Below are 18,605 nucleotides of genomic sequence, written 5' to 3'. Positions count from 1 at the left end.
CAAGCATTTTCAGAGCATACCTGTGACTCGTCAAGCAAATGTATTGTATAGATTTTCGTCCGAGACGTTTCCGGCACACATTCTTTTTGTTTGGCAACACTCGCGTCTCCGTTTGCCAAAACGCAAAAACAATGTCTCTTATCTCTTGTGTGATGCAACGGCTTTGAGGTTGTTAGCGTCGGCATAATTGCAATGGAAATGCTCCCACCTTAGCCTGTTTTAATCGTTCATTAGCTGCTGCAAAATTTCATCGATGCAGCCCTTTGAACCTCGCCATCTCCGAATTGCTTATAGACCTTGATGGATCCCCTTCGCTATTCACCAGCATCATGCATAAAGCCCTTTTAAGTTTCAGCTCCTCTTCAGACAATGATGCTTTGACTTTGGTGACTGTACCCTGTATGTTGGAGAGTATAGATTTCTCTACTCCATGGTGTGATCGTCGAAAAGCTGGCTTCTCTAAAAGCAATCAAAAGGTGGCTTTCTTAGCTTCACAATTCATGCCTTTTGTAGCTTCTTGCCAGCAAAGCACCATTGTTGTGCAAACTATACTCATATCTTCCAGCATTGACAAGCATGATGCATCACGTTCTCTTTTCCTTTGACAGCTCTCTCGTTTTGTCATGGCCCAATACTGTCACATCCTGCGTGTGGCTTCTTGGTGAATTGAAGTTGAGTACTTGGTGCGGCCATGAGGGGGCAGCCCATCATGCATTGGATTTGAAGCTTGCTCATTGCAACCAAACTCATTGTCTACAATCATGGTCTGCCATCTAATGTGATCCACATTTGGATGTTGTTGGTGTCTAATTGCTGCCTCTGTAGATGTGGGATGCATTGCAAGCTGCAAATTGTGTAGATAATGATTCTGGTGCACACTCCCCTCTTCCAAACTGTTCACAGCTACACACATGGGCTGGTGCTGAATTTCTTCTCCCAACCTATCAGTGCGTGTATTTGTGTGGGGTTGCCAGTGCCTCCGGTGCAACATCCCCTCCTCTCCCAAGCTATTCTCACCCTCACAAACATGTTGGTGCTGAATTTTCTCTCCTAACCTGCTGATGCATCTATTCATGGGCTGCCATGCACATTGAGAGTAGAGAGAAGGCTGCTGCTGTTCAAATTCTAGCTACCACATCTGATCAACCCCACCAATACCCTACTGCAGATTCTCTCCAACCATGATTCTCTCTAGCCACACCAATACCTGTCAGTTGTAATACGTTTTACATCAAGCCATGTAGACATTAATGAGGCAGAGGGCTACACAAGCCATGCTTGCTTGCTTCAAGAGAAGGCTCCTGAGAGATGGAGGCAGATTGTTGTAGATTATTGCATGGCATGTAAGCAGAGATAGAGAAAGAGAGCTCAGACTCCAGAGAGAAGCACTCAGCTACTGCAGCACGCGTGAAAGGTAGACGGACAAACAAAATCCAAGAAATCATTAAAGTCGTTGGCTGCAAAGTTTTAGAAAACTTAAAATTATTAGTCTTCACAAGAACCTAAAAAAAGTGTGCTAAGGCACCATCCATAAGTGCCACACAAGAAGTGTCAAGGACACTACTTTTTGCATCACCTTTTCATGCTATCACCCAATAGGATATGCTCCCAACCCCGCTGGCATCACATGAAAACCAACCACCACCTTTGCATCATATGCATTCACTTCTAAGCTCTTTACAACACCCAAACATTTTACTTTTTGATGGTTTTCCAATCTGATCCGGAAGCGTGACACCCGAGTCATTGTAAGACTCATCTTCTCAACGCATGAGTGTGTTATGACACATATTTAGGCTCCACCATCCACATAACCTTGTCCCACATTTTTTCTTTTGTGACACACATCTACTATTGGACAAATGTCTGGTAGCTCACCCATCGCCAACACCTTCATTGAACCTCTCTCTGGCTCTTTCTCCATTAGGTTAACCATTCTCTTCCACTGCCGCTTTAGGTTAGGCATCATCTCTATAAGCTGCCCGAACGTAACATGTGCTTTCCTGCTTGTCAGATCCTCCTTCAAGTCATAGCTTAATTGCCCATCCCCTAGTGGAAAAAATGAAACATGAAACTTGCAACGAGCCCTCCTTTTCCTCTTGGCCTTGACATACTCACCTTCATGGCTCTTTCCCTTCTTCTTACTAGGACCTGGGGCACTTCTTCCTTCCTTGTCCTTTGTGGTCCTCTTCCCAATAGGCATCACTAATGTATCCTCTAGTTTTGATGCTTTCTCCAAGGTGACTACACTTATCACTTTTGTCTTTCCCTTTTCCTCCTGGGTTAATCCACTGGTTCCTTCTTCTCCCTTAAATTTTGATGCATAATCATTTGACCTAGTTAGCACCTGTCTTGGCAATGGATACATGTCTCCCCCCATCCTTGGTGGCTTATCACATTGCGGGCTGATGTGTCCCAACTCTTTGCAATTATAACATGTGGACGTCTGCCTCCAGAACCTACCATTGCTTTGTTCAACACCATTCTTAGGTCTTTCTTCACCTCCTGGCTGATTTGCAAACCTCCCTCGAGCTCGATTATTTCCCACTTGACCTAGCATATTTAGGCTGAGATTCTTCATTAAATCTACCACTTGCCTCATGTCTTGCCTTAACCCATCATCTTGCACTACTGTAGTGACCACTGCTGGCATAACCTAAGGAGTAATAGAAACCACTGGTTCATGATGAACCCCTGGCATGCGACCTTGCAAAGAATCCATAGGCTGAAATTTAGACCTCATGGGAAAAGACTCTACTCCTAGCTGGCTCATTTTTCTTAGCTTCCACTCTTTGTTCTTTGCTACCTCTAGTGCATCTTCATATGTCCTAGGCTTCTTTAGCTCCACTCTCCAACGTATATTCTCCCAAAGACAAGCCAAGAACCTATCGTTCTTCATCATGTCAGGTGGGGGTACTTGTGGTGCTAAGGCCTTGCACAAATACTCCCATGCCAATGAAAACTTACATATGTACGCGTCTACTGGCTCATCTTCCTTTTGCATCAAACCTTGTACTTCTTGCCACACTTTGTCAGAATCTTCTGTCTTCACAAACTCCACTTCCAATCCATGCCTTAGATTGTCCCAACTCAATCTTACAGGTGGATCAACCACACGCAACTCCTCTTCGAATGCTTTGGACCAGACTCGTGCATCACTCTTCAAAAAAATCTGGAGAAGATGTAACATCTGCACCGGATCATGAATCTGGTTGCTAATGCAGGCAAGCTCCATCTTTTCCAAAAAGTCTTCCACATCTTCATCACTTCTTCCATGAAATTCCGGATAAGAGAAATCCATGGCTACCCAAGTTACGATGCTTTGAGAACCCCTTCAAACACACGTGCAAAAACCCAAAACTTTTGACTGACTCAATCCCTAAAAACTTCAATGGATCTTGTCTTTAGATAAGGACAAACACATGCACATCAAATGAGTTTTCATAGTTAATCATCGGAATTACAAAACAAGCAAAGGGCATTCCATTATCTCTCTTAATCTTCTTGGCCCGAACATGAAGACTATGTGCTGCTGGAAAAAAATCTTCCTGGACACATGAACATTTATTTGGATTCTTTGTGTTAAATGAAAAGGAGTGAATTGAGGTCCGTTTTGATCATCCATTAAAGCCAACCATGTAGCTCCCAAGAAGGCACAACTGACTTATCCTCTGATTCTGCCAGAATTTCAGTAGCATAACAACATAAAAGGCTCAAAAGACCAAAAAACCAGCCATCACAACTTGGAAAAGTTTTGACAGAGTTTCCCCAGAAGTAGAGCAGTAAGAACCCAAAATATAGACTGTATATGTATGCATACCGTGCCAACAATAGAACCCAAGCATCAAGTAGGAATCACTAGTACATAGCCTATGGCGAGGTCATGAAAAGGGTGATCCAGCCACCTGTATCACCGAAAGAATCTCACATTTGAGAATCCCCTAGCTCAATAAAACCTCACGCTATCGACCCTCTCACGAAATCTTATGCAAATCTTGTATAGTCAAGTCTCCAAAATGACTATCTTCCAGACCAAGTATCAGAAATGGCTGGGACTGCCAAATAAAACCAAGTATGGCTTCACAAAGGTCTACTATGGCAATATCCACAAGTAACGTATAATACAAGACAATGCGCTCAAACAGGCGCCAAATGATGCATACCCACGAAAACTACAAACGACTTCCACTGTCAGTGTATCACTCTACTCCAGCTACCTATACCTGTGTGAATCATCTGTCCCTGTACTTGTCCCTTTAACCTATAACCAGTAATCTGCACCCTGTCCCAGTACTCGAAGAAGATCCTCCATGGGGGCGCCAAAAGAATGTGAGCGGGATGGAAACACACACAACGCCTCTATAATGACCTGACACACACTCTTGGGATGATACACACATACACTATGGGGCACCACTTGGCTTACACAACCCGCCTGGCCGAGACAGGAAACACACAGATGGAGTGAGAGGAGAGAGACTATCCGTTTACCCACTCCACACACACACACACACACACAGAGAGAGAGAGAGAGAGAGAGAGAGAGAGAGAGAGAGAGAGAGACACACACACACAACTCAACTAAAAAGAGAAGAATTTTGATTTTTAGATACAATTGATCTTGGGCCAACAACAATGGGGAAAATAGCTCACACAATATGGGTAAAATATGCCAGATACAATCACAAATTGGAGCAGAAGCTTCACTCGTAGGAGAAACTTACACAACCAAAATAGCAAAAAATAGTGAGGAATTTGGCAAAATGGACAGCTCCATCGCGTCCAGAACGGCCCAAAACTCCAGTCTACAATGTCAAAGTGCTCAAATCCGACCTCGGATGAGTAGTTTATGGCCAAAACAGGATCCAAAAACAACAAAAACTTAGTTGCGGCTGTTCCTCCTCTTCTCTCCATGTTTTTTTTGGTCTTCTCTTAGGTTTTTCAGTTTCCACACTTAGCTTTATTACTTGGGCACCTTTGTCCTTTTAGTTGATCTCAAACGGACCTCGAACAGGCCAAAAAGTGGCCTCGCAGTGCATAGTTGTTACCTTTTTGCATCCTCCACACACCTGGCACTCAGCTTTTTCCAATAATGTATCCCACAACCACGTGAAGTGGCCCCCAGATACAATTCTCATGATGAACTTTTTGCATAGTTATCACAAGAAAACACCCACGTTGTGTTCGTACTTATCCACATGCAAATATTGACCCCATTCAACCTCCTGACGCCACTAGATGCCATCTGATGCACCTGCTTACCTCATGTCATCGGCCCGCGGATAGCTTCCTCAAGAAGTTTTACACGCTACCAAATCCTCACTATTATCGAAAAAACACACTGTTGGCGGATATGCCACGACGGACGTCAGCACAGCGAGAACTCACCTAACAAGATTTGTGAGCTAAGGAGGAAGCTCGACCCGCAGGCGCGTGGAAGCTAGCATAGGGTGTCAACCTACACTCGACCGACTCTTGACTACTTCCTACAGAGGTCTCTACCCAATGTCTAAGCTATAGCCTTCAGGAGTGCATAAGAGGAGATTTCCTACAACGTTTTCAATAGCCAAATACCCATCAAATGTTCTCGAAATGCCACAGAACTTGAAGGAAGCCCTATTAACAACAATAGGTCGCTCTCCCTAAGGTCCATGAACCAAAATCCCAACCCTAAACACCTGGTGCAAAATCACGTAGGATGTCTGGTCAAAATTTGCAGGTTGTCGTTTCCGAAAACTAAAGTGCCTAATGTGAGGCTCTACTCAATGCGAATGCGTGGATATGCTGAAATGCGAAAACGGATAACGTATGCTCACCGAATCACCAGATGTAGCTCATGGGTCGAGTTCGCAAAACCAGACCGTACACCCGCAATGTAGGTATTGGCGCGTAGCTCTCGTCGGGGGCAACACGCTGCACTTGTCCGCACTCGATTCCGACCACTAGTGCGTGCACAGCATCAAGATGAAACTCTCACTCTTTCTCATACATAGTACGCTCACTCACAGACATAACTTTTTTTTAAAATGACAAAGGTCTTTTTATTAAGGTCAAAAGTGGTATAAATACCTTACAATCTCAAACCCTAATGTTCCAATTTAACTATCTACTCAATCTAAATGTCAAAAATGGGATACAATCTGGAAGCTTCTGCAAGCCCCACTATTTACAAAGGTGAAATTTCGGTTTTTCTCAATTAAAGAATAATTACAAAAAATAATATTCGGCCGAGCAATCATTCTCCGTAGGGTGTGTCTAGCTGTTAACACTGTCTCCCTCCTAGTTCATGTCGTCCCCGACATGGCAGTAGAGCTGCTTCTTTAGTGGAGGCTTTCTCTTATCTTTAGAAGGGACTCATATCGCGCATGCTAGGTGAGTAACGTCGGGCCGAATTATTTGTGTTGATGGTGAAGAAGCTGGTGTAGAAGTCTTTTTCGAAGGCCTGGAGGTGATACGAAGGCAGAAACATGATTCTCGGTTAAAGTGCATGTATCACCTCGTGGGAAGGCTGAGCAGACAGATCGTAGGCACATCTGTATGTATCTTGGAAGAAAAAGATACTGTATGTCGCCTGTCTAGGTTTGAAGGTTTCGAAGACCGCCAGAAGGGTTTTACATATTTTTCTGAGCATGATGCAAGATAGGTCAGGCGAGCCAGTGAACAATTTGATGGCACCCATTAGGTTTTCACCATGTATTGCTCACTCTTCTCTCGCCTACCTTCAAGCCTGGCAACTTCGGGTAATTGAGCCAAGTGGCTTGGCTTCTTTGCAACAGCTCTTGGCTTTCCATGTCCTCATCCTTGGTAGAGGGAAAAAACTGAGATTGTCTCTGATTCTTTTGGGCGCCTCTACCACATAAATTAGATATTGTGGATATTTTGTGAGCCATGCCTTTCTCCACCTGGGTTGAGAATCCACTATTAGCTTAACTCCTTCAGGTTTGGAGATATCTGCTTTGTATAATGGCACTGTTGTCTCTTCTTATATCCGTTTGTTGATAGTAGCAGCTTCATACTTTAGAAGTGGATATGGGAGAGAAGGTTGTAGCCATTCACGCCGAATGACATTGGCATCTATCTTCTGAATGGTCATTGATTTAAACACTCTCTGCTCCCACTCCAATGCTTCTTTGGATGTGTCTCTTACTGCCGCTTCTATGGCCTTCTGCAAATTTTCTTCTTCTTCTTGTGTCAGATCCTGGGGTTCTTGTGAGGGTCCCACCAGGATGTCTTCTTGCATGGTGGTGTCCACTGGATCTGACACATTTTCTATGTTAATACCCTCCATTGCTACTGGCCCGGTACTAAACTGTTTCTCTTTAGTTTGGTGTTGGCCTTTTAGCTCATCTATCTGCTTTTGAAATGCCTTCTTTGCCTCTTCCGCTTGATCTCCCATGTTCACTAGGAGGTCGTTTAGATCTGCATTGATTTTTTCCGCCTCCTCGAGCTTTTTCTTGATGTCTTCGTTTTCTGCTTGCCATCTCTGAAATTCCTCGTCCATCTTTTTCTTCACTGCTTCTAGCTCATTTTTCATGGCCTGGTTCTCTTCTTCCAAGCGGTTTTGCATTACAAGAGATCCCTCGGCCAGCATCAGTCTTTGCCTTTTCTCTAATGTGAACTCCTTTTGGAGTTCCTTCATTTGTTCTTCATACAAATCAGTCTTTGAAGTTGTGCTAGTCGAGCTAGCAGCTCTGACTTTGGTCGGAGATGCCCTTAGCCTTTGGATGGTCTGATCTTTTACTTTAATCTGATCTTTGAGCTCTATTACCTCATCCTTGCTTGCCTCATGTTCTATCTTGGCTTTTTCCTTGGCATTCCTCAAGGTTTCCACCTCTTTGGACTCTTCAGCAAGTTGTAGAGTCAGGTTGTCCCTCTCTTTTTCCGCATCTGTTAGTGACTTGCTGATTTTCTTGTATTCCTCTTCTGCTCTCTGAAGCTTGTATTCGGCTGCCTGATTCTGTCATTCGATTTCCTGGCATCTTTGTAATGTCGCATCCAGACTGGCTTGCAGCTTTGATTGTTTCTCTATATTCTCTTGGCCCTGTTTCTGTAGTAAGTCCACTTCAGCCTTGATATAAACTTCATTTGTTTTGAGAGTATCAATCTCACTCTCAGTGACCATTGATCTTGCTCTCAGCCCAGTTAGCTTTTGCATTACCACATCTCAATCATTGGTTGGTGGCTGTAGGTCCACTGTATTGGTGGCCATCTCTTTCAATTCCACTAACCGAAGGCTCTACATATGTTCCTTGGGCCTTGTGCTTGCCAACTCAAAGGCTACAGTAGCTGTCTCTTCTCGAGAGTACCCCCCAGCTAGTAGATCAAGAAATATTCTGAAATTTCTTTCCTCTAGATCGGGCTTCTCCTCTTTTGACTCAGCTTCTGCCTTCAGCTCTACCTCTTTGTTTTTCTCTTGCTTAGAATCTTTTTGTTCATCAGTTCTATTCAGCTCCTCCTTTTGTTGGGTTTGTGGAGGGCTAAGAGGAGGTGGTGATGGGGGTGGGCTGGATTCTCGGCTTGAAGGGAATCCAGCTTGGTGGCTTCTTCTTGAAATCTCTGTCCACCTTGGTTTTTCTCTCTCTTTCTTGGCCTTCCTGCTCTTCTAGCAGTTGCCGTCTCACTTCGTCCACTTCTTCTTCTGTAAAAGAGACATTCGGGATATTTTCCGCCGTAGCATCTAAGATCTCAAAGTTTTAGTCTTCGAACCTATCCCGGTGAACCCTTCGAGATGATCTTGACATGGCTTCAAGGGATGGCTTTCACAACTTGCTTAGATCTCCTTTCAGTGCTCTCTCGGCTCTGAAGCTTTCCATTAGTCTTTCTAGCCGTGCCACTTTTTGTGACTTGGTTTCTTTGATCGGCACTTCTAGACTTTCTTTCTTTCCTTTCTTCGAATCTGGCGGCTCTTCTAGCACGGTCTCTAACCGGAGCTTCATCCTTGTGGCTACCCTCGGTGCCTTGGGTGGTTCTTCTTCCTTGTCTTTCTTTAGCTTTAGCCAATCATTTTGTGAGGGAGGTTCAGGCCAGTTTCCCTTGGCATGCAATGCTCCATAGACAACTTTTGTTATCAGCTCACCAGGTACAATATAGGTGGGATTTCTGTTCCCCATCTTCACTAGATTGTCGTGGATGTAAGCGGCATAATTTATCTCTTTTGGTTTTCTCTTCTGCATTGCCTAGGTGAAGATGGTAGCAATGGCTCTAGGTGGCATCCTGTACTTCTGTGGCCGCTTTGTACACATGTGGAAGTATTGATTGTTGAGTTTGCTCATGATAGCCACCTTCGGGTTTGCAATGTCTTCAAAGGTGTAGTTATTCTTCTTTTCCGAGTAGACCTTGATTTAATCTCGCCTCTTTGTCAAACTGTCCCCTTTATTTGAGATGTCAAGTGCAGCTGCCACCACCCTCTCTGTGATGACAATCATGGTATCTAGTTTGCCTTGCTGATCTGTGACTCGGGCCACTCCATCTTCTTTGATTGTGGTTACAAATTCCCACACTCTTTTGATGTCAATCCCCACTGGCAAAGCTTCAAAGTAGTTGTGTAGATCCAGCTTCTCCAGGTAATCCCCCATCTTGCTCCCAACAAATTCATTGAGCTCTCGTGGTATCATGGGTAGCTCTACTGCATTTCCTTCAGGATCTTTGAATACTCCTTGGTAGATTCTCAGATCATTGGACTCGAGCAGATCATCTTGAATCCATGTGCTGGTGGGCTTCAGGGTTCCTTATGGGATCACAAATGGTTCCACTTCTTCCAAGTAGTCTTTTATATTCATCCTCTTCTTCTTTGCAGGTGATTTTGCGGTTGTCAAGGATCCTGTTGTAGTCCGAAGTTAGCGTTTTTTCCATATTAGCTGATAAACTGAGTTCTAACTACCCAAATGACTTGAAAATTGAAAATAAAACTTAAAAGGAACTAGGGAAACTCTGCATTTGCCCACAGTAGCTCCTCGCTAAAAAATTATCATTTAGACATCCTACGCGTAGGATGTCTAACTTGTCTGTTTTTGGTGAAACTTGGTAGGCTGGTGGACCTTGACCTGTGCAACATGGCTATGTAATTGGAATTGGGTTTGGGCATTAAAAAGTGCAATTTTGGGCAGATTTGGGCTTTAGGCTCACAAATTGGGTAGGATGTCCTCGACAGGTGGCAAATGATATTCAAATGGGTTGAAAGTTGATATACAGGCTTCTTATACCATGTTAATGGTTCCCATGAAGTCAGTTCTTGTATAGAAGGTCAAAATCACACTGGAGCCATCCTACACGTAGGATGTCTATTTTATCAGAATACCTTGAAGTTGGTTCTGTGGGTAGCCCTTAGCATGTGGAACATGGCCCTGCTCTTAGATTTTGATTTGGATAAGCATTGGTGTTGTTAAGAGCATGTGTAGTGTTTTTAGGCTCAAAAAGTGCATCTTGGAGGTGTTGGGGGCCAAATGTGATGGGAATGGCTTGAAACTTGACATATGAGCCTATGAAGGTGTTATAAAGAGATCTGGAATTTAAAAATAACAGCTGGAGGTCAAAATGGTCATTTAGACATCCTACATGTAGGATGTCTATTTCATCAATTTTCACATCTGACCCCACAGTTAGCTTGGCAATGTGCTCATGAGTGTATTGTGCAAGTTTCATGTGATTTGGACTAGTTTTGGTAGGTCTATGACCCATTATTGCCTCTATGCTTTGAATTTGCATTTTTTGATGCACATGAGGTCAACTTTTGTCCAAATGTGATGAAACTTGGTGGCTAGCATGTACATGCTATTCAAAATCTGTGTGTGATATGAGATGTTGAGTTTGGTCCCTAGATATGGCCTTGAGACATCCTATGCGTAGGATGTCTCCTGATCAAATTTATTTGATAAGTGCTAGTGGTGCCTGCCCTGAGCCCCTCTGAGTCCCTTTTAACCCCTATTTCAACAAAAAGTCAAATAGATAGAAAGAAACTCCCTGTTTGGATTTTAGAGCCTCCGAGCCGTTTTCTGACTCTTGGAATGCTTTTCGGCGATGAAATTTCTTGATGTTAGTCTCCATAGCTTCACGGTCCCTTGGGGATCCTTGCCATATGGTTTTTGTTGACTTTGGCTTCACCGGAGCTCCATTTGGCAATTTGTCGCTCTGGAAGCGCCCGTGGTTGCGTTTACATGTCGTCGATGACTTGTGGTGGTCTACCACCATAGGATTTGGTTGTTGATGGTCTACGAAAGCCACTCCTGAAGCTTGGTGGCAAAAGGACATGCGGTTTGGCCGTGAGAGCTATTTGACACTTTCTGTGTCTGATGCTGTTTCTGAAGATTAGTGCCGCTTCGGGTCGCCTTATGGCCATGTGGGCTATATAGACTTGAAGAGCATGTTGCGATGCTTCTACCCATGAGTTTTGGTAGCATTTCACTACAAGAGGTTGTGTGCTCTTGTGACGCTGTTAGCGACGGAAATACACTAGGTTTTTATAACCCCCGGCGTCGCTAAAACCGTCGCTAATAGCATCGCTATGAGAGTGTCGCTATATGCATCGCTATATAGAGACGCTCATAGCGACGTTTACACAGAAGTCTATAGCGACGCTCCAGAGCCATAAATAGTGACGCTTATAGCGACGCTCCAGAGCCATAAATAGTGACGCTTATAGCGACGCCCGAGAGAATTTTTTTTGGGTGACAGGGCATTGAATGCCCTGCCACCCATCAACCATATTGTACTTGATTCACTTTTTAAAAAAAGTGCAAGGGTAGATAATAGACCCAAAATAGTCACCCACAAGACGTATTGTTTGCAAAATTGACAAGCATAAAATTGACAATTGTACACATCATAGGCAAAATGAATTGATTGGCAAATGTAATAATGACAATTGTACAACATCATAGGCATAAAGAATTGATTGGCAAAATGAACTGCGGTGACAAATGTAATAATATACATGGTTCAAAAAGACGTATAAAATCCGTCTCATGATACATAAGCTATGAGAAACCCTAAACTAATGCTATCTAGCTACGGCTAAACTAACGTCGTCTAGTTAGACGTCTCATCGCGTCCAAGCGGCGTATCTGTCGGATTCTGCAAAAAAATACAATAAGACAGCTTTCAGTAAGTATAAACATATAACGACATTTATAAAACAATACAAAAAATAGAAAAGAGTAAACCCTAATACTAACCATGCCGGCGTTTAAGCCCTTCCTGCCTGCGTACTCGCGCTCGTACGGTGTGGGATCACGTCTTGTCATCGATCACTGTCAAAACATACAAATATTTCATTATGTTAGAATTAAAAAACTCATAAACCCTAAACTATTGAACATAAAGAGCAATGCGAAAACACTTACAAAATCGGCCTCAAATGATGCCCATCCACCGCTCCCCAAGTGGTGCGAGCTCCCTGCCTCTACTCACGCTCTGGCTGCATCCTTTTGTTGCTTCCACTTGTCGGGATTCTCGCGCGCTACTTTCTTCGCATTCTTCCAATCTTCTTTGGCCAACCAATCTGGCCTGTTCCACCCATGCTTGATTGCTTTTTGCACTTCGGAACGCTTGTGTTTGTAGTATTCGTGCATTCAAATCTTCATCAGGTCTTCATTGAAGCGTTGATCCCGTGTTGGAACGGGAAACTCATCATGAAGTATGCTGATGACTCTGGCTTTTAAATCACTTGGTACTTCACTCCATTTGTTTAGTATGTAGTGTCTAAACAGCTGAGAGCAAAGACCACGCATGCGCGAGATCACCTTCTTGCCGTCATCATCCATGATGATGCCGCCGCTGAAGTCGACGGAGTAAGGCAAGCCCTCTGGCCGATGACACGTGAACCTGGGTGTCCCGGCAGGGGTCTCTAGCGGCGTGTCGATGGGGGTACGGACGTCAGGTGTCTCCATCGGCATCTGGGCCCCGAAGCGAGGAGTGTCGAGTGGGGTGGCTCCTGGCGGAGAAGGTAGAGGTGTGTAGCTGCTACGAACAGTCAGCCGCGCAAAACCTGGCGTAGATGGCGATGCTGTGGCTGCTGTGGGGGCGGGCAAAGAAGGGGAGGGTAAAGAGCCTCGTCGAACACGAGGCGGTGTGGAGGCATCGGCGGCGGAATCCCCACAACAACCGCCACCGCCACCACTAGAGCGCCGGTGTCTAGACGAGTGTGAAGATCGTCTCGTCGACACCGAAGCTTCGGAACGTGCCGAATGCTCCGAAAGAGAGGGAGATGCGGATGGAGTAGGAACGCGCGATGATGCACCAGAGCGATGACGCTCCACGTACCACTGTCTCTGCTGCGGTGACAAAGAAGAAAGAAACTCCTCATCATCCATACCTGCATTAAACACACGAATATTTAAACTTAATATTGAATGAATAGAGTAGACAATGACGCAAAGACCATTAAATACAATGACGTAATGACGCATATAAATACAATGACGCAATGAATTGAGTGATAGAAGAGGCAAGTCGAAAACTCAAAATTTTCAATCAAAAGATGTGAGTGCGAGTAGAAAAGAGCGTTATACACCATGGAAGGTACTTAGAGAGCCAGAGCTTTTACAACACGGAGCAAAATTGTTCAAATACAATATTTGTGGCTTTAAGAGATCTCTCTCTCATCCTCGCATAACTCAGCATAACTTCCTATATCTATATAGAGCTCTCCGTTTAAACACATATCCTCTGTTTCATTTTGTAGCTCCTCTGCATGCACCCCATATAGAGTAGTAGCATCTTGATGCTCGTCTGGCACCACCGCAACGGCTTCTGATTGAGCATCTTCTCTGATCTCCTCCATTGATGCCGTTGTGATTGGCACATGGTAGCCTTCATACGTCCTTGCACTACGAGGGGCTACCTCTATGACGTACCACCAGTTTGATGTAGACTTTGTAGGATGAAATATTACCTGCCAGAGCCACATAACTTACATGAGAGCTTTCAAGCACATAACTTGTAAAAGGGGGATGTTAACTATTTACATACTTACTTGTTCACAATGCTCGGGTAGTACGAAAGTGTCTCTTAGGTCAGTCCATTTCTTAGTAGAATCCACCTCAAGAAAACCATACTCTCCTCTACGCACAGTAGCGTTGCGACCCTCCATGATTATCTTGAACCATTGCACGTCGAACAAGTCGACAAAAAATCCTCCGTAATCGATCCTCAAAATCTCTTGTAGCGTGCCGAAGTAAGTGAGTTCCGCCACCACAGGATTTGCATCAGAGGAACGTCGTTGACTAAACTGTTCAAATTTTGCCATGATTCCACAATCTTGAGTAAAACTCTTTTTGTCGATCCGTTCCACCCTAAAATGTCGACCTTTACACCATGCTGCTGTGTATGACTTATACTACAACGAACAAAGATTATGAGTGGCCATTCAAACGTTTAGAAATAAAGTCACTAGCTAGTCGTACATTGCAAACTTTCCTTGGTCGCGCAACCCCGAGAGTACTCCCACTCTTCCTCAGTCCACATTTTATGCAGCAAAATAAAATAAACTGTAAAGTATGTGCAACAATGATATTAAAGTCCACATTTTATGCAATGATATTAAAGTCCACTATAAACGTACCTGACACATTTTATGCCAATCGTGTGACTTCAAACCGGTAAGCTTTCCTTCTTTAGTAAAACACGTTCGGAGCGAGTGCATTACGCCAGTGGGGGTCCGCAAAGATCGAATGGTCTCTTTTACTTTGCGTTCTTGGGCTCCTATGAAAATCCATGGTGCTTTAGGGACTTTTATCGATCCATCATACGCTGTTTGCGGCCAATATTGCTCCATACGATCCACATTTCTAAGGTCAACTCTGGCTCCCAAAGTATCTTTCTTGCCGGTCAGATGGTCCCATAGTAGATTACCCACATTCTTGAATATGTACATTGGATCGAGCAAGTGATTGATCATGAGTCGGGGCCAGTATGGTAACTCGTACCATAGAGATAGTCTCTTCATCCCTGGAGGCAATCCGTCCTCGCACATCTCCTTCTGCTCTAACCATGCTTGTGCATACATCCTTGGTGGCTCTCTTCCCAAAAAGCCGTCGCGTAACACATGATTCATTGGAAGATACGCTTGATGACCTTCGTAGATTTGCTTCTTCAGTGAGGGCGCCCTACGTGCATTCAGTCTAGGTCCACATGTGACACATGCTCTGTATCCGCTTGTTTGAAGCCCTGCATGTATACACATGATAATAGATCAACTATGGGAAAAAACAAGATTTACAGTGTCTGAGTGAGGAGTGTCAATAGATCACCTGAGTATTCTGTTAGCCCGGGATAGTCATGCATGGTCCACATTAGAATGCCTCTGATCAAAGCATTCCGTCGTCCTGTGTGTCGGCTCATATCCACCACCTCTATGCCAATCCACAATTGTTGTAGCTCTTCCAATAGTGGACGAAGATACACATCCATATTCTCCACTTTATATCGCCCTGGCACAATCAAGCTTAGCCATAGGTGCCCCTTCTTCGTAGTCAACCACGGGGGAATGTTGTAGTTGACGATGACAACGGGCCATACACTGTAAGATGTTGATCTTTGACCAAATGGATTTACGCCATCCATAGCCAGGCCTAAGCGCAAATTTCGAGCCTCCCTGGCAAAATCCGACCATGTTTCATCTATATGTTTCCAGGCTGCGCAATCTGCAGGAATTCGTAGCACACCATCCGAAGATTTATTCTCCTCATGCCATGATGCTAGGGCGGCCATGGACTTACATTTGAAGAAATGCTTGATGCGAGGAAGCAGAGGAAAATGTCGCAAAACCTTTTGTGGAATTTTTGTCCCGTGGAGATCTACTCGATATCTTTCGGAATCACATTTCGGACACTTCTCCATGTCTACGTATTCCCCTCTGAAAAGAATGCAGTCATTAGGACAAGCATGGATAGAATTGTAATCCATCCCCAAGTTTCGCAAAATCTTTCTTGCTTCATCTCGGGAATCTGGCATCACATTGTCAGCTGGTAGTATGTGCTCTTTAAGCAATCTACACAACATAAAAATACGATACAGTCGTGTAAAAATCTATCAGATCATTATACATTTAGAGTTTTATTAAAGTAAACTAATTGTAATAGATCACCTGAAAAGAGCTGTGACGCTAGTGTCACTCCATCCAAACTTTGCCTGCATGTTGAGAAGAACCAAGAGTGCTTTCAATCTAGACATACGTACTCCATTATACAATGGCGTATCGGATTCACTTTTCATATCATCATAGATAAGCCTTTCTGAATCCATGATCGTCTCGATCATTTCATGAATCTCGGGCTCAAACATTGCCTCGTTGGGAATGTGCTCTGCATGATCATCCCCCGAGCTGTCAGAGGCTACATCTTGTGGCCTCACATATGCTTCTTGACCAAAGCGCCTGCGAACACGTCTATTGGGTTGCAAGATTGCTGCTTGTTGGCCAGCGTCAGAGTCCGACGAGTTATAATTGGCAACAACTCGATCTATAATAGATGGATCGAACTTGCCAAATTCGCGAACGTGCTGCAAAGAAACACGTCTTGTCCGTCGCACAGCATGCTTGCATTGATTACAAGGACATAAGACCCTCGTTGAGAGATAGGTGTTTCGGTTGGACGGTCCCACATCCTCGTCACTACTCATAATGAGGATAAAAATCTTATAACCTGGACAACAAATTTAATATTCTATTGGCATTCTTCGTCTTCTCTCTCTCTCTCTCTCTCTCTCTCTCTCTCTCTCTCTCTCTCTCTCTCTCTCTCTCTCTCTCTCTCTCTCTCTCTCTCTCTCTACTTCACATTCTCTAGTCATGTCCAATCCCCGCACACCTCGGTCTAGAGGTGCACGGAGATCAGAACCACCGGGTTATAATCTCGTCTTTATTGGTCAATACCTATATTTGTGGGTACAAGAAATCTACAGACCCACGTCTACATGATACTGCATGTAGTGGACAAAACCCCTTTGCCTCTTCTCTAGCTGTAGAACTTCACAGCATCTTAACATCTTTTCACAGTAGATCTTTTCACTGTTCGTCTATTCTAAACCCTAAACCGTAAGTAATTCTTGCGTGGACTCGATCTAACATAAATAAGCATAAATCTAACTAAAAATAAACCTAAATCTAATTTAACGTAAGTCTACATCTAACCTAATCTTTAACGTCTTTTGGGATAGTTTCCTACGACGTTAAAACTCTCTTCTTCTTGTGTGTGTGTGTGTGTGTGTGTGTGTGTGTGTGTGTGTGTGTGTGGGGTAAACCTAAATAAACCTAAGTCTAATCTAATATAACATAAATCTAAATCTAACGTAAATTATGTTATATTAAAAACAAAGAACTAAACTAACAGGGATTATAAGAACCTTAAAACTGATTTAACACATAATTTTTCACATAACTCGGCAAGATTTGGCATTCTCATCACTAAAGATGTGAGAGTTAACTTCCGGCGGTGACGCTGCCTCATCTCCATCCACATCTGACGACAGCAATTGGCCCTTTGGACCGTTCTTGCTCTTGTTACTAACTTTGAAGTTGCTGTTGAATGACTAGAGGTTGTCTAGATGGTCATTGTCGGGGATGTAGTGACTCTTGCCGCCCTGAAGATCCACCTTCTTCCCTATCTTCTGAAGACATTTCACCAGTACTTTTGGATCGACGGAGGCCACCATGAGTGAAGGCAGCAATACCCTATATTCCATTGAGGGCTTTCTTCACCCGCTTCATGCAGGCATCGCAGTCTATGGAGACCTAAATCTAATCTAATATAACGTAAATCTAAATCTAGTGTAAATAAACATAAATCTAACTAAAAATAAACCTAAATCTAATATAATTTAACTTAAATAAACCTAAATCTAATTTAACGTAAGTCTACATCTAACCTAATCTTTAACGTCTTTTAGGATAGTTTCCTACGACGTTATAACTCTCTTCTTCTTGTGTGTGTGCGCGTGTGTGGATGTGTGTGCCAATAAAAAGAGATAAATGGTATAACCTTTCTATCACCCATGCCAAGTATGATAGATTGGTTATGCCATTTCCCTCTTGAATAATAGGTCTTGAGTTCAACTCCTCGTCGGCTAGATCTTTAGGTCTTTTAATTTTAATTAGTTTCCTACGATGTTAAATTAGTTTCTCTCTCAATGTGTGTGCGTTTTTTTGTTTATGCATGTTTTCTCTCTCTTTTCCTCTCTCAATGTGTGCGTTTTTTGTTTATGCATATTCTCTCTCTCTTTTCCTCTCTCAATGTGTGCGTTTTTTGTTTATGCATGCTCTCTCTCTCTTCTCCTCTCTCAATGTGTGTGCATTCTTTGTTTATGTATGTGTGTGTGCGTTTTTGTTTATGTTTGTACTCTTTCTCTCTCTCTCTCTCTCTCTCTCTCAAAAACACTATGTGTGTGTGTGTGTGTGAGAGAGAGAGAGAGAGAGAGGGAGAGAGAAAGAGGGGAAGGGAACATGAGAGTGAGGAGAGGGAAGGAGCATACCTGGCTCTCCTTCCTCTCCTCGTGTGTGTGTGTGTGTGTGTGTGTGTGGAGAAGAAAGAGAGAGAGAGAGAGAGAGGGAGAGCATTACTTGCTCCTTGCTTCAGGGAGCCGAAAAACTCAGAACTGAGATCTGAGTTTTTGGACGC

The sequence above is a fragment of the Adiantum capillus-veneris genome, chromosome 1, assembly GCF_014529385.1.
Source record: "Adiantum capillus-veneris isolate H3 chromosome 1, ASM1452938v2, whole genome shotgun sequence".
Lineage (NCBI taxonomy): Eukaryota > Viridiplantae > Streptophyta > Polypodiopsida > Polypodiales > Pteridaceae > Adiantum > Adiantum capillus-veneris.
The sequence above is the reverse complement of the archived record's forward strand: the minus strand, read 5'-3'. Positions refer to the sequence as shown.